A 17,848-nucleotide genomic window follows, 5' to 3' on the forward strand; every position below is an offset into this window, starting at 1 on the left:
GGTCGGAAGCAAGCCTGTGCCTCAGTGCTTTATTTCTCCTGCCTCTATCACCTCTATCTCCTGACAGCTATGTTTACTTCTGAGTCCAATCAGAACTTAGGTCCCATTTTTCAGCCAACTTTATTAAAAACAAGGTATATATCAACTATCTTCAGCCATTTGCAGCAAGGCTTGAAGTTAACCCTCCTTTCCTAGATCCAGGGCCTGGGAGTGTAGCCTACCTGTGGAACTCAAGTGTCCCTTGACAGCCCTTCACTCTTGGCCATTCCAGGAGTCCAGCCCCCCACAGGTGTGTCCATGTAAATACAGACACAGTAGTACCTTGGTCCTACATGACATGATGGCCCAACCCCTTGGCCAAGCTTCCAAAGAAGGGAAGCAATGACTTATAGAGCTGGTAGAACTGAAAGACTACAGACATTTCAAACTTTAAACAAAAGACATTGCAGCCTTCAGTTCTATACTTTCCCACTTTGGGCCCCCAAGTCATTCAGGCCTTCCTTAGCGGTTTCTATTTTGGGCTGTCATGATCTTACATTCTGAACAAAGTTTCTTTTGTATTCTAGATCTGACTCTTCATCCCTTCTGCAACAAAACATTTTCAAGTCTTTCTGGAAATGTGACTTAAGATACTTAATATAACAATGTTCCAATTCACTCATTTGGTTAGATTGTGTTTTTTATAGAGATGTGACATAAGACATAACATTGACACAGGCCATTAATATTGATGGTAGCTGAGATTACTAGCTTATGGTAATGTATATCACTATTGACAACACAAAAATGTTAAAAACAGATCTGTTAACTTAGTCTTGTGACATCTATTATCATGGAATCAATACGTAGAGTAAAACTTGTATAGAAAACATTAGTGTGGGGGAGAACGCATCAGGGAGGCAGAAAGACTGGAAAGAGGAAATCTAGCTAGGGGATGTTGGAAAAATATAAACAATAGATAATGAAGCTATGAATAAAAATTTATAATTTGGTATTTGCAATTATTCTTAATTAATATGTAACCAAATCACTAAATATTGTCACCTTTCCAAATCTGCAGATTCCCTGGCTTTAGAAAAGTAATAATTCTTATTTCGCCAGTCCACACTTTCTCATTAAAGTGAGTTATTTTGTTATTGATCTCAGCACAGAGCTGCCAAACAGGATACTTTTCCCTTAGTCTTGGCCCAGCTTTCTCCCTGTCTGGAGCCCAGAAGGCATTCATGGACAGGGGCAAAGCAGGACACTCTGCTGTGACCTCTCTGGCCATAGCCTTTCACCAGGATGTGGTCAGCTGTCATGAGCAGTATTAAAATCAGGAACCAAGGTATGGTCAGAGCTCCTTTAAGCTCCAGGGTTTGGGGGCTACTGGTAAGTCCCCAGAGAAGAGTCCAAAAGAAGAGGATGGAAGGAGGGTGGCCCACTGTGGGGGGATTCCTCCTCTGTCTCACTGTCAGCCTTCTGCTTCAAGGTAAGATGGGGCAAGAACAGAGAAGACCAGAGTGTGGTTCTGAAGGATATCTAGGAACTTTCTTCCAGCATGTGAAGGACATTAGAATGAACAAGTTAAGTGTTTCTTCCATAATGTCAATGTCTTGATTTCCTTTTGGTGACAGATAGAAAGACATTCCACTGTTCAGGACACAGAGCTCTCCTCACTTCCTGCCTGCATAGGGATCTCATTTCACCAGCTTTCCAAATCTGCCTTTTCTTGTCCTCCAGTGCCCTTTCTACCACACTTTCATCCTAACCTCCCTACCTCCTTTGATATGATGTCTATGAAAAGAGTAGCCCCGAAAGAGAAAGTAAAATACCAAGGGAGGGTAGGAATCAATCTGAGGTAGAAGAAAGCAGATACTTTGCCTCCACGGCGATATATTTATTCCCAGTCTGGGTACGTACCTTAAATATTATGGAAAGAGATGGAGAGAGAGAGGAGAAGGCAGGAAAAAAAGACCAAAAAAAAAAAAAAAAAGGAAATGGAGCAAAGATTCTGCTCAGGTAGTACCCAAATAGGTCCCTGGCTATGGCGAAGAGCAAAGATCCACATAGGGCTTACTATGTGATGTGGTGAGCTGAGTGATATGGCCTAATGATCCTAGTGTTGGAAATAAGTTCTAAGTTATCCGAGATCACTAAATCTGAGAAGGGCAAAATAAGCTAAAGCACCAAAATAACCACACATTCAGAATACCTACTTCATGTTTCCCATATCTGCCTAGTAAGTAGGGCAGTTGTTTATCTTTCTTATCTTCTTGATAAATCAACTCTGTCTTAGGTAAACAGAAGTCCCTGAAAATGAGGATGAGAAATCATTAGAGCACATTTATAAGTGACCTTGACTACAAGTCCAAGGGCAGTGCTGGGTGGTGCTAGTAAGTAGATCCAAAAGACTTATGATGGGTGCACCACAGGCCTTCTTGAAGTGGCTGCCATTACATCAAGGATGAGTTTGCATACAGATTTGGGCAGATTTTGCATGAGGATGAACGATGAGAATGAGAATAGGTACTGACTCAGCTCACCACATCCATCTCCACCATTTGCCTATCAGACCAGCCCATCCTCTCGGCCCTGGCAGGAAGGATTTTGGCCTTAAGAAGTCTTGGCCCAACAAGGAGGAGGGCTCACCCATTCCTCCCCATGAGTCCTCTTTTTTCTCTCACTGCAGAGAGGTTCCCATCCTAGTAATAGAGGCTCTCTCTCACAGGGTTTCTGCTCGCTACAGGAAGAGGCAACATTTTCACCATCAATTGCTCAGGATTTGACCAGCATGGGGTAGATCCTGCTGCCTTCCAAGCATTGTTTGACTTAAAGGTCTTCTGTCCAGCTACCAATATCAGCATTTCCACTCACATCAGCATCTCTTTCATCTGTCTGCCATCCTGGAAATGGTGAGACCTGGTCCCCACTTTCTGTTGCTTCTAACAGGGGATAAGAATCCTCTGCCCTCTCAGCCCAGCATTGTATTGGTCTAGTGGTGAACAACAGGTACTCTGAATAGATTCTGGGCCAATTAGAGGGTTTTCCTATGGGATGGGGCAACACAAAGAAGAAGGCTGCAGTGACATTTTTTTAGGAAGGATTTATTCTTGAGTCCTGACCTTTCTGGAAGGTTCCAGAAAGAAGTGATCTCTATGTCAATTAAAACCTGAATTGATGTTCATTGCAGCTCTATTTACAATAGCTAGGAGATGGAAGCAACATAGACGTCCATCAACAGATGAATGCATAAAGAAGTTGTTGTACATATATACAATGGAATATTATTCAGCCATAAAAAGGAATGCATTTGAGTCCATTCTAATGAGGCAGACAAACCAAGAGCTTATTATACAGAGTGAAATAAGTCAGAAAGAGAAAAACAAATATAATATATTAACACATATATATGGAATCTAGAAAGATGGTACTGATGAAACTATTTGCAGAGCAGCAAAGGAGATGCAGACATAGAGAACAGACTTTTGGACACAGTGGAGAAAGGAGAGGAAGGGATGAATTGAGAGAGTAATACTGAAACATATACATTACCATGTGTAAAACAGATAGCCAGTGGGAATATGCTATATGATACAGGGACTCAAACCCAAAGCTCTGTGACAACCTAGAGGGGCAATATGTGGTGGGAGGTGGGAAGGAGTTTCAAGAGGGAGGGGACATATGTATACCTGTGGAAGAGTCATGTTGATGTGTGGCAGAAATGAACACAATATTGTAAAGCAATTATCCTCCAACTGAAAGAATAAAAAAAAAAAAAATTAAGAAATTTCTTTAAAAAAAAAAAAAAAAACACACCTGAATTGTTCCTAGATACAAGGGGAGACAATAAGGAAAAGACAGATCAGCATCTAAAATGATGCCTGCTCCAATAAATTAGTAAATATTTATAAGAATATGTAGTGGGCAGAGGCCAAATCTTTTTGCACTAATAAGCCTGGATGGGAATTTCTTTACCAGGATGCACAGCTCCAGCTTCTGACATCAATCCTGTGGATTACTATGGTAAAGCAGATCAACTCTCCCCCCTTTCCCACTGCCAATTATAAGTTTAAATTTGAGGAGTGACTTAAAGGTTTTCCAGACCTCTACCCAATGTACAAATTTTTCTTGGACCAAATAAGTCCATCCAGAACTGGTCCAGGGGACACAAATCTCACTGGGCAGCTTGGAAAGGTAGAACTGGTCACCCAAGAAAATGGCCAAGTGGTTGCAGATCAAAGCACTGGTGCAACCCTGGGTCCAAGTGGTTTTAGGCTGTATTTAATGTCTGCCTAGAGAAAAGGCCATTAAGGGGTACTTTGCCAATGATACTTGGCTAATAAAGTAGGGGAGATAGGGTGTGGTCATTAGGGACCCCAGTGGGAATAAGAGGATCAGAGTTTAAATACCACTTCCCTGGTGGTCCAGTGGTTAAGACTGTGCTTCCACTGCAGGGGACATGGGTTTGATCCCTGGTATGGGAAAGCTGCACCTGCCGTTTAGTATGGACAAAAAGAAAGAGAAGAAGAAAGGAAGGGGCTGGAGTGGCTCCACCATCACTCACCTCTGCTTCTACTGCCCTGGCTGTAGATGTGGGACAAGTTTTTCATTAGCTAGAACCCAGTAGAGTGCATCAGCAATAGACTCACTGTATCAGCTGAGAACCTGTGGCTTCCAGATATCACCATCATGGAATTGTGCATATCTGGGTCAGGGAAAGCCAGCATGAAGCCCATCTGAAAAGAGCAACTAAGGGTCAGTGCAGGGCACAGCGACACCAGCAGATTCAGATCAGGGCACAGTCTCAATGAGTTGACTCTCACAAAACACTATGAGCAGAAGCAACAAGAGAGAGTGACCTTAGAGAAATAGCCCCAACAGTGAGCATGGTAGGAGAAGACCTGGGAAGGGAGGGAGACAAAAGCTGATGAAGGCACCCACAGCACCTCTCTCTCTGCCTCTCACAAGCAGTGTGGATGTGGATCAGGTACCTCCAGGTCTCACTACATATGTCAGCAGCCAAGGTCAAATTATAGTACCACAGGCCAATGAAGGTGATCAGCACCTATAACCCAGACATCCCTACTTTCCTTTTGACCAACAGAACTTCATGCTCACCTTCAGTTCCCTCCTCTACACAGGTGAGTGAGACACGTTGTGGTAGCCATTTAAGGTTCAGAGGAAGATATTTCAGTGATGCAGATATTATTTAGGAAGGTTTTAGATCAGTGTTTCTCAACTCTGGCTGCCCACTGAAGCTTTTTAAAAATACCAATAAATATGCATTACCCCAGAAATTCTAAATTAGTTGTTCCAAATGGGGTTCTACTACTACTGTGATTTCTTTCTATCTCCCCAGGTGATGCTAATGTGCAGACAGGGTTAAGAACTACTGCTATAATTCCTCAATAAAGTTTAAAAAAATAAACAAAAACTACTGCTTTATCTTAGATAGCCCTTTCACCAAATGAGTCTAACCTGACCCTGACATGCTGCCGTGTATAATTTTTAGCTCAAGCCTGTTAACGTTAACAGCCAATACACTTTAACCAGTAATTAATGTAACTGAAGCTACCAGGTGTCCTATGGCAGAATCAGATAAATAAATCATTATAACTGGCATGCATGTAATTATAAAAATACTGACCTATTCAAGATTTATTCCACTGAAACAACATATAGAATTGGGGAATTGAGAAGAAAAATAGGAAAGACTCCAAAAATTCTTTTTATTTATTTATTCTATTAATTTATTTTTGGCTGCACTGGGTCTTCATTGCTGCACGTAGGCTCTCTCTCTAGTGGCAGAGTGGTGGCTACTCTAGTTGCAGAGCATGGACTCCAGGGTACATGGGCTTCAGTAGTTGTGGTACAGGCTTAGTTGCCCCAAGGCATGTGGGATCTTAGTTCCGCTTAGCCAATGCAGGGGACACCAGGGATCGAACTTGTGTACCCTGCACTGGCAGGCAGATTCTTAACCACTGGACCACTAGGGAAGTCCCCCCAAAAATTGTTGACTTATGTTTGAGTCATAACTAATCTTCCCATAACTCTGACTCTAACAACCAAAAAAAAAAAAAAAAAAACCTCTTAATGCTGCAGCCCACATGTATATGAATTGCTGGTCCTATGACCCACTTCTGAGAAAACCTAGATGCCTACTTTAAAAGGACAGAGAGGAGAATCTGTGGAAGAAGATCAGTAGGGGAGGAATTGAATCTTGTGGGCAGGAGACTTGAGGACACTGGACTGAACTACCCTGGCCTACTTGCAGTGGACAGCATGCTCCTAGACAAGGAGTTGTGGGTGATAGCAGATATACCTTGAAATGTCACTTAGACCCAGGGGGGAGTGGGGGTTTCTGAACACCAGCAAGGCCACCCCAAAGATGTTGATGGATAGCAACCTATATGACCAAAGCATTTCCTATGTAAGTCCAGGGGCCCCTGTTTAACTTCTGAGTTGCTCTTGATTTTCCTCTTAAGCTAAGGCCCTTTAGGATGTAAAAATAGTTCTAGGGAGTTGAGCACCTGCTCCTCTTCCACTCTCTATCCTAACTGCCCTCAAGAAGGATCCCCAAGGCATCTGCTCTGCAGACAGGAGGAGCAGCGAGACTTTTATAAAAATGGATGGTCCTGTCCTATGGTCCAAAGGGCCCCACTTGCCCACAAAAGTCTATAGTTGTGTTCCAAGCAAGTGGGACATAAGGAGAAATTAGACAATGAAATTGGTGGCACTTCTGAAGAGGGCACAACTCAATGCATCTATTACCCAGAGAGGTCGACCCATGACCAGCCTAACTGGACATCAGCAAAGAATGAATAATCAAATATAGAGTTGAGCCCTCTGGCATCAGTTATTTGTCATATTCTCCACACTCCTTTCCACCAGGTGGCCAACAGGTGCAGGCCCAGCCTCTTCATCTTAAACCTCCTGGTGTCCAGTAGCTTTCTGGTCACCATTGACGCCCTCAGCTTTTACCTGACAGCAGGAAATAAGAACCTTGCCTCATTCAAGATAACTCTTCTGCTGGGTTACAACATCCTCCTGCTTATGATTAAAGACTTACTCCCCGCCAGTGTCACCCCCCTCATCAGTATGGCCCCTTCAGCTCTTGAGAAGAGAGGGGTGGGAGGGACTGGCTGAACTGGCTCAGGGAAGGGAAATATATTGGGCAAAAGAGGCTGTGCTTCCCAGGGTGGGATTGAAAGAGAGGAATGAAGTCCTGGCTGGTGCCTCTGGCCCTCAGGCAGGCCCAGCTTCCCTCCTGGTGTCTACTTTGCCCTGTGTCTGTCCCTGATGGTGCTCAGCCTGCTGGAGACCATCTTCATCTCCTACCGCTGCACCTGGCCCCACCTGGCCATGCCTCGCTGGCTCCACTTCCTGCTTCTACACTGCACCAGCCAAAGGACATGCTGCCCCGCTGTGCCCCAGAAGGGAAACACAGGCCTTGACCACCTGCCTGGTGAGGGAAGTCAGCACTGCCCACGCTTCCTCCTCTATCACCTCTGCTTTTCTGCTCCTGCCTCCTTCCCCATAATCCCCCAGGTGACCTTGGTGGCCCACAGCTGAGTCTCTGTCTCGCCGTAGGTGTGAAAGAGCCCATGGAGTTTGTGGGGAAGATGCCAGGTCCCAGAGAGAAAGCTAAATGGGTACCCTCAGTCAGCAAGGACCTAGCAGGAAAACAAGACTCAGAAGCAGCACTTGGTCAGCCTGTGGGTGCAGTTAAGCCACATGATGGACACCCTGTTCTACTGTCTCTACCTGCTCTTCATGGCCACCCCATCACTACGGTGATCGTCCTCTGAAACACCAAGGCATGACATCCATATCCACTTCTCCCTACGAACCATAGCGTGAAGTTTCTCACGGTCTTAGGGCCAGCCAGACACAGGCCCCTCCTAGTCTTAACCACTTACCTGCAATGACTACCATGCATATGCATATGTTCAGTCGCTTCAGTCGTATCCAACTCTTTGCAACACCATGGACTGTAGCCCACGAGGCTCCTCCGTCCATGGGATTCTCCAGGCAAGAATACTGGAGTGGGTTGCCATTTCCTCCTCCAGGCGATCTTCCTGACCCCAGGATCGAACCCAAGTCTCCAGCATCTCCTGCATTGCGAGCAGGTTCTTTACGGTTGGAGCCATCAGGGAAGCCCAGTGACTACCATATCCCCTCTAAATTCCTAAAACAACACAGCCCTACCAAGCAGGTTTAAAAAAAAAAGAAAAAGTTACTCTGCAGACAAAATGAATATCCATGATATGTTACGGAAAAGAGAAACCTGAGCCAGACATTGGCCAACAAACAGGCTGTTGTTAAGTTTATAACTGTCAAGTTGCATATATTCATTTGTATCTGTGATGTGATGCCTCTGGGTCTCATATACCTTTATTTGCTGTATTTAGTTTTTGCTTTTAAGAATATCATGGCTTAAATTTACAAAAATATTATGGCTAATAAAATATGATTACTCTTGAAAAAAATAAAGTTACAAAGGATTATGAATCAGAACATCAAAATAAGAAATGTGTTAAAAATATTGTTCAATTAAAGCATTAAATTAAAATTAAATAGCAAATGCTAAAAAAAACAACAACAAAACACAGCCCTACCAAGCAGGTTTAGAACAGCTCTAGACAATCTCCTGACGTCTCACATGCCTCGTTCCTCATTCCCACACACTTCAGTGTTCCTTAGCCACACCTAACTTCTGACTCCATTATCATTGAAGACTGGGGTCAGTGGAGTCTCTCCTCGATTGATTGTACCAGTAAATGACTTTCCAGGAAGCACTGGCTCCTTAATGCATTTATGATAACCTCCACGAACACTGAGGTAAAGAGCCCTCTTGTAGATAAAAAGCCCAGAGATAAACCCACATACCTATGGGTACCTTACTTTTGACAAAGGCGGCAAGAATATACAATGGGGCAAAGACAGACTCTTCAATAAGTGATGCTGGGAAAACTGGACAGCTACATGCAAAAGAATGAAATTAACACCATACACAAAGATAAACTCAAAATGGATTTAAGATCTAAATGTAAGACTAGAAACTATAAAACTCTTAGAGGAAAAAAAAAACCTCTTAGAGGAAAACATAGGCAGAACATTCTATGACATAAATAATAGCAAGATCCTCTATGACCCACCTCCTAGAGTAATGGAAATAAAAACAAAAATAAACAAGTGGGACCTGATTAAACCTAATAGCTTTTGCACAGCAAAGAAAACTATAAACAAGGTGAAAAAACAACCCTAGAACAGGAGAAAATAACAGCAAATGAAACAACTGACAAAGAATTAATTTCCAAAATATACAAGTAGCTCATGCAAGTCAATACCACAAAAACAAACAACCCAATCAAAAAGTGGGGAAAAGACCTAAACAGATATTTCTCCAAAGAAGACATACACATGGCTAACAAACACATGAAAAGACGCTCAACATCGCTTAGTATTAGAGAAATGCAAATGGAGACTACAATGAGATATCACCTCACACTGATCAGAATGGCCATCATCAAAAAGTCTACAAACAATAAATGCTGGAAAGGGTGTGAATAAAAGGAACCCTCTTGCACTATTGGCGGGAATGTAAATTGATACAGCTACTATGGAAGACAGTATGGAGTTTTCTTATTCCTTAATTAACTAGGAATAAAACCACCATATGACCCAGCAATCCCACTACTAGGCATATACTCTAAGGAAAACAAAATTGAAAAAGACACATGGACCCCCAACGTTCATTGCAGCACTATTTACGATAGCTAGGACAAGGAAGCAACCTAGATGTTCATTGACAGATGAATAGATAAAGAAGTTGTGGTACATATACACAATGGAATATTAGTCATAAAAAGGAATGCATTTAGGTCAGTTCTAATGAGGTGGATAAACCTAGAGCCTATTATACAGAGTGAAGTAAATCAGAAATAGAAAAACAAATATCGTATACTAACATATATATGGAATATAGAAATATGGTACTGATGAAATTATTTTCAGGGCAGCAGTGGAGACACAGACATAGAGAACAGACTTTTGGACACAGCTGGGTGGGTAGAAAGGAGAAGCAGGGGATGTATGGAAAGAGTAACATGGAAACTTACGTTACGTATGTAAACTAGATAGCCAATAGGAATTTACTGTATAATTCAGGGAACTCAAACTGAGGCTCTGTAACAACCTAGAGGTGGGGGATGCGGTGGGAGGTGGGAGGGAGGTTCAAGAGGGAAGGGACATATGTATACCTAGGGCTGATTCATATTGATGTTTGGCAGAAACCAACCCAATTCTGTAAAGCAATTACCCTTCAATTAAAAAATAAATAATTTTTTTAAAAGCCCCATTGTAGAAGCTTTGATACTTCATTCTAAACAGGTGTAATGGGATTTGACTTGAAGTCTCTCAGACACTTTCAGAGATTCAAAAGAATGAAAAGGTCGTCTCATTTGCAATAAATTATTATAAAATATTTAAATTACAAAATGTCCCTTTCATCAACCATTTTTCATTTCACTTTCCTTTGTGTCAAGTTTTATTCTGACAGGCTCTTCTAATCTCACAAAATCAAATAGAGAGGGCCTTCTGAATATATATACATGCTTGAAGAAGGGTCAGGAAGACTAGTTAAGGGCCTCAATCAAAGAGTTCGAGTTAAACAGTCATATAACCACACAAAGGAATGCTCTGTAGCCATTTAAAGTGAGAATGTAGATCTATGTCAAAACCAGGGAAACAGGTCCATGATATATAGTGTGGAAAAAACAAGTTATAAAACACTATGTATATAAAATTTCTGTTTAAAAAAAAGAGTGCTAGATAGAAATGCAGAGGGAAACATAATGGATAGCTAAGACTGAAAGTGTTAGTTTCTTATTCATGTCCCTTTGTGACCCCATGGACTATAGTCCACCAGGCTCCTCTGTCCATGGAATTCTCCAAGCAAGAATACTGGAGTGGGTTGCCATTTCCTTCTCCAATGGACGGCTAGACATGAAAAACAAAAATAACAAGAGCTAACTTTGTTCAGGATAATGGGATTATGAGGGTTGCTATCTTCTTTTATATTCTTGTCTGTGTTTTCAATGCATGCGTGCTCAGTTACTCAGTTGTGTCCAACTCTTTGCGACCCCATCAGCTGTAGCCCACCAGGCTCCCCTGTTTATGGAACATTCCAGGCAAGAATACTGGAGGGGGCTGCCATTTCCCACTCCAGGGGATCTTCCCCACCCAGGGATCATATCTGCGTCTCCTGCTTTGGCAGGTCAGTTCTTTACCACTGTACCCACCTGGGAAGTCTGTGTTTTCAGTGAGTGTGTATTATATTTACTCCCTGCAAAAAGCCGTTCCTTCTTGCTGGGGTAGGGGAGGTGTCCCAAGAGGCTTGCAGGATCTTAGCTCCTCAACCAAGGATTAAACCCAGGCCCTCGACAGTGAAAGCACAGAGTCCTAACCAATGAACTGCCAGGGAATTCCCCAAAACCTATTTTTTGAAAAAGAGTTCTGTATTAACAGTACTTCATATCCCCACCAGCACATATCCTGGGGAGGATTCCAACAGGTAACTGGGAGCGAGGACCTGAGGAGAGAAAGAAATTGAAAGAGGAAGTGAAAGAATACCAAGGACGAATATCTGGATTATGTTTTAATTATATTCAACTAGATGAATAGATTTCAGAGATTTATTTATATTTCTGACTTCCCTTAGAGAGTGTGCTTTCCTAAAAGACAATGTCTCACCTATTTTTACAAATCAGTATACGGTACCATGATGCCTGACACATCATATGTGCTTGATAGACTTGTTGCAATGTATGAATGAACAGCCAAGAATCAGTGTTTATTAGCTCTAGATGCAATCCCTTTATCCCATCTTGGTATATTTTATTTTATTTTCCCAAAACTTCTGTAGAAAATTAGCAGTCATTTTTATATGTCAACTCTCTGTTCTTAGAGACAGTCCTTTTACACCAACAATGGCATTTCTGCTTGTAGATTCTCTTATGTTTCCTTCTTTCCATTACTCGGAACATGTTTTTCAATCAGAAACTTGCCCTTGACTTTTGCTAATAACTTAAAATGAAAAATGTTTACCACAACTTTGAGGAATTTCAAATTCCTTAAGGCCACCTTTGCATGATTTCTTTTTCCTTTCCCATCCCAACATTTGTGTTTCTCTAGACGCCAACTTTGCAGTTCTACCTCACACATAGGTGACTTTAGGTTTTCTGTGCCAAGACCAATTAATTGACAATATCCTTTGCAAAGCAACAACCTGTTCATGTGTTAAGGCTGAGGAGACTCCTGCAGTTTAAAACATGACCTGACAATAAGGCAAAATAGTTTTAGCTATAGTTTAAGTTCTAGCCTAGATGTGTCAGCAGGACTGTTAGGGGTATTTCACAATTTCAGAGGATGTACATATGATTTACAATATCCCTTTCCCTTTCAAAAGAAGAGATACTTACAACTTTATTTCCTTTTCCTCCATTTGCTAGTATAAACCTCTGTTAAGAGCACACATTGGAAATTTATGAACTCTTTGGCCCTGGATATACTACTCTCGTCAAATGCTTAAATACGTTTCTAACTTCTTAGGTTGCCATTTCTAAGCTCCCACTCTCTCCTTTTATTAGCAGTATCTGGTATAGCCTCACAACCTTCTCACATCTCAGTGTTTCTTGTCTTTTTTTTTTTTTTTGGTCACACCATGAGGCATACAGTATCTTAATTCACCAACCAGGGATCAAACCCACGCCCCTCGCATGCAGTGGAAGGGTGGAGTCTTAACCTCTGGACCGCCAGGGAAGTCCCTCGGTATTTCTTTCTCTTTTTTTTTTTTCAATTCATATAATGTGCTGACTTTCTGAATACATTTAAAAGGATAAATAGTCCTTTCAATGCAGAGGAAAAGAACAGACATTACTCTAGCACAGGGTCAAAGCCAAGGGAACTACACCTCGGTATTTCTTTTATTCACTAAACAGTTCTAAGAAAAATCCCTTCTTACTTATTGTTTTGGTGCCCCATATACCTGCCCATTCTTACTGTGAATTTTATCTCAACATTGCCTTTGATTCCTTCCGTCTTCTAGAAATCCAGAATATCTACCGACAGTACCATGTTTTATACTTATCCCCTCTCTTCTTTTATCTCTCTGCTTCTCTCTCTGAAAACCAAGCCTGTCTGTTCTTTCAACACCGTTTTCTCTCACCTTCCTCTGTTACTACTCTTGTATTTTCTCTTACACCTTCTTTATACCAACATCTTTCGTTATTGTTTCTCCTTTACTGTGTGTGCTGTGCTTAGTCACTCAGTCGTGTCCAACTCTTTGCAACCCCATGGACTGTAGCCTGCCAGGCTCCTCTGTCTATGGGGATTCTCGAGGCAAAAATACTGGAGGGGGGGTTGCCGTGCCCTCCTCCAGGGGACCTTCCTAACCCAGGAATCAAACCGGGGTCTCCTGCATTACAGGCGGATTCTTTACAATTTTATTATCCTTAATAATTCAGAGGTGATACTCCTAATACTAATTTTCCACCTATATAGAATAGTGGTAGGAATCTGTACAAAATAAGTAGCACTTTATAATTATACCACGAGGGTTTTCTATAACTCGTGTGGCCATCTGTCTCAATGAACCACCAGAAAGCTTACGGAGCAAACAAAAGGATTTCTAAAGGTGCAATTTAGCAGACAGAAGATAAAATGCAATTAGGAAATAAAATCATTCTTCAAGTTTCTTCCCTTCAAGGTGAATTGAGTAATTCTGCCAAGTTACCCCAAGACAACATGTCCGATGCCCAGGTCTCTCTTACTCTCTTACTACCTGCTCCACACTATGCTAACATGGTCTTCACCAGCCCCCAAAGGAGCAGCAGTTCTGTGTGCTTGCCTAGTTCCCACGTCTGACCAAAGGCCACAACTCTTGCCTATTTCCTCATACTTCTTGAGAAAAGATCTGCTGGGAATCCTAGTCTCAGAGATCTTGTGTTCACAGGCTACTCTCTTTTCACTCTACTCAGCCTTACACTTGGAATCCATCTTCCATGTATTACTTTAACCAATTTGAGACATTTAGTCCTCCAAAGTAGTTTCTTATTTCAGTATTCAATAACTTTTAAGCAGTATTTTGAATCATTAATGCAACCTTTTAACATATTAAGTGCAACACACTTAAGAACTGAAAGCTGGCATGCCAAAACCTTACACAATAAAGGTTTTTCTTCCTTAACTTTTCAAACTTTTTATTGTAATCTAGCATACATACAGAGAAGTGTACAAATCTTATGTGTACCACTGAATGAATTTTTAAAATTAATCACACCTGTATAACCATCACCCAAGTGAAGAAATAGAACAACTCTTGGAAAAACACTCATTGGGGCCCCTAGCAGTTGTTGCTCCATTCATTCTCTCCTTAGGTAATCATTACCCTGACTTTTAGACTAGTTTAGTCTGTTTTAGATTTTAGATAAGTGGAATTACAGTATGTATTCTATTATGTCTGACTTCTGTTATATTTGTGAGATTTAGCCATGTATGAATAGCAATATTTTGTTCATATTCATTGTTGTATAGGTTTTCTTTTAATTATTTTTAGATCAGTAATTGCAGTCATATTTATGGAGTTAACAGACTTGAACTTACATTAGATTAAAATCACTGCTCACTTTCTGATATTAAAAGAACATTGGCAGATTGTTTTCAACCATGCATTTAACTAGGTAATTTAACTGTACTTGCTTATCTCCCTTTATATCCTCAGTTAAAGGGTATAATATTTTAAATCATTTTTGTAACAAGGAAGGAGATTAACAGATTAAGAGACACTAGATGTGTGGTTCAAAGCTTTAACTCTTCAGGTCAGGGTTCATTCCAGAGTTGACGGTTCTCTCCTGATTATATGGTATTGTGCTGGGTGAAAGAACTGATATACATTGAGTGTATGTCTCCATCTTTTCCTACCCGTTTCCATGTGGATATTTCCTCATTTGCCCAACATATAGAAGTCACTCAGCTAGGTTCTGGATTTCTCTCAGAGGGAATTGCTCTGTGTGTGTGTCTGTGGGAGGAGGGATGTTTAGGAGACTCCTATGTCACCATCTTGGTCTCCCCTAAATTTGTATATTTTTTTAAGCATTGTTTAATTCACAAAAAAAGCAGGGTTTTTTGTTTGTTTCTATAGAGGTGACAAGCTGATTCTAAAATATATATAGAATTGCAAATGCCAAAAGAGGAGAGTGAAAAAGTTGGCTTAAAGCTCGACATTCAGAAAACTAAGATCATGGCATATGGTCCCATCACTTCATGGGAAATAGATGGGGAAACAGTGGAAGCAGTGACAGACTTTATTTTTTTGGGCTCCAAAATCACTGCAGATGGTGATTGCAGCCAGAAATTAAAAGATGCTTACTCCTTGGAAGGAAAGTTATGACCAACCTAGATAGCATATTAAAAAGCAGAGACATTACTTTGCCAACAAAGATCCGTCTAGTCAAGGCTATGGTTTTTCCAGTGGTCATGTATGGATGTGAGAGTTGGACTGTGAAGAAAGCTGAGCGCCAAAAAATTAATGCTTTTGAACTGTGGTGTTGGAGAAGACTCTTGAGAGTCCCTTGGACTGCAAGGAGATCCAACCTGTCCATCCAGAAGGAGATCAGTCCTGGGTGTTCATTGGAAGGACTGATGCTGAAGCTGAAACTCCAGTATGCTGGCCACCTCATGCGAAGAGTTGACTCATTGGAAAAGACCCTGATGTTGGGTGGGATTGGGGGCAGGAAGAGAAGGGGACGACAGAGGATGAGATGACTGGATGGCATCACCAACTTGATGGACATGAGTTTGAATAAACTCTGGGAGTTGGTGATGGACAGGGAGGCCTGGCGTGCTGTGAATCATGCGGTCACAAAGAGTTGGACACAACTGAGCGACTGAACTGAAGTGAATATTTTTTAAAAGAAGAACAAAGATGAAGAAATTACACTATTTGATTTTAAGTTTTACTTTATATATACAGTATGTGAGGCAATGTAAGGATAGACATAGATCAATGGAACACAGTAGAGTATCCAGAAATAGACCCATGCATGTTAGTCAACTGACTTTTGATAAGGAGTCAAGATAATTCAGTGGAGAAAGAACAGTCTTATTAAATGAATAGTGCTAGAACAAATAGATATGTTGACTATAGATATCGACACTTACATCATATACAAAAATATACTCAAAATTTATCATAGGCATAAATATAAAAGTTAAAACTAGAAAATTCTGGAAAAAAAAATAGAGCAAAACACAGCAATCAGAGAAGAAAAGGAAATAAAGGGAATCCAGATTGGAAAAGAAGTAAAGCTCTCACTGTTTGCAGATGGCATGATACTACACATAGAAAACCCTGAAGATAGTATCAGAAAATTACTAGAGCTAATCAGTGAATTTAGCAAAGTTGCACAATACAAAATTGATACACAGAAATCACTTGCATTTCTATATAAGAACAATGAAAAATCAGAATGAGAAATTAAGGAATCAATCCCATTCACCATTGCAGCAAAAAGAATTAAATATCTAGGAATAAACTTACCTAAGGAGACAAAAGAACTGTACACAGAAAATTATAAGACACTAATGAAAGAAATCAAAGATGACTTAAATAGATGGAGAGATATCCCATGTTCCTGGGAAGGAAGAATCAATATTGTGAAAATGACTATACTACCAAATGCAATCTACAAATTCAATGCAATCTCTATCAAATTACCAATGGCATTTCTCACAGAACTAGAACAAAAAATTTCACAATTCATATGGAAAAACAAAAGACCCTGAATAGCCAAAGCAGGCTTGAGAAAGAAGAATGGGGCTGGAAGAATCAACCTTCCTAACTTCAGATTATACCACAAAGCTACAGTCATCAAGACAGTATGGTCCTGACACAAAAACAGAAATATAGGCCAATGGAACAAGATAGAAAGCCCAGAAATAAACCCATGCACCTATGGGTACCTTATTTTAGACAAAGGAGGCAAGAATATACAATGGGGCAAAGACAGCCTATTCAATAAATGGTGCTGGGAAAACTGGATAGCTACATGTAAAAGAATGAAATTAGAACACTTCCTAACACCATACACAAAGATAAACTCAAAATGGATTAAAGACCTAAATGTAAGACTAGAAACTATAAAACTCTTAGAGGAAAACATAGGCAGAACACTTGATGACATAAATCATCTTTGACCCACCTCCTAGAGTAATGGAAATAAAAACAAAAGTAAACAAGTGGGACTTGATTAAACTGAAAAGCTTTTGCACAGGAAAGGAAACTATAAGCAAGGTGAAAAGACAGTTCTCAGAGTGGGAGAAAATAACAGGAAATGAAACAACTGACAAAGGACTGCTGCTGCAGCTGCTAAGTCACTTCAGTCGTGTCTGACTGTGAGAACCCATAGACGGCAGCCCACCAGGCTCCGCCATCCCTGGGATTCTCCAGGCAAGAACACTGGAGTGGGTTGCCATTTCCTTCTCCAATACATGAAAATGAAAAGTGAAAATGAAGTCACTCAGTCATGTCAGACTCTTCGAGACTCCATGGACTGCAGCCTACCAGGCTCCTCCGTCCATGGGATTTTCCAGGCAAGAGTACTGGAGTGGGTTGCCATTGCCTTCTCCAGACAAAGGACTAATTTCCAAAATATAGATACAGCTCATACAACTCAATACCAGAAAAACAAACAACCCAATCAAAAAGTGGGAAAAAGACCTAAACAGACATTTCTTCAAAGAAGATATACAGATGGCTAAAAAACACATGAAAAGATGCTCAAAACTGCTCGTTATTAGAGAAATG

At 40.9% G+C, this 17,848-nt stretch overlaps 1 non-coding gene and 1 pseudogene across 1 annotated transcript; one reads left to right on the forward strand and one right to left on the reverse strand.

The window, feature by feature from the left end:
• Positions 1-1,404: 1,404 nt before the first annotated feature.
• Positions 1,405-7,779, forward strand: LOC122675211 (annotated as a pseudogene).
• Positions 7,780-12,847: 5,068 nt separating this feature from the next.
• LOC122676261 lies at positions 12,848-12,983 on the reverse strand. Its single transcript, XR_006335531.1, has one exon. It is a non-coding gene; the product is annotated as a small nucleolar RNA SNORA22 (small nucleolar RNA).
• Between the last annotated feature and the right edge of the window lie 4,865 nt (positions 12,984-17,848).

Source organism: Cervus elaphus, chromosome 19, assembly GCF_910594005.1.
Source record: "Cervus elaphus chromosome 19, mCerEla1.1, whole genome shotgun sequence".
Lineage (NCBI taxonomy): Eukaryota > Metazoa > Chordata > Mammalia > Artiodactyla > Cervidae > Cervus > Cervus elaphus.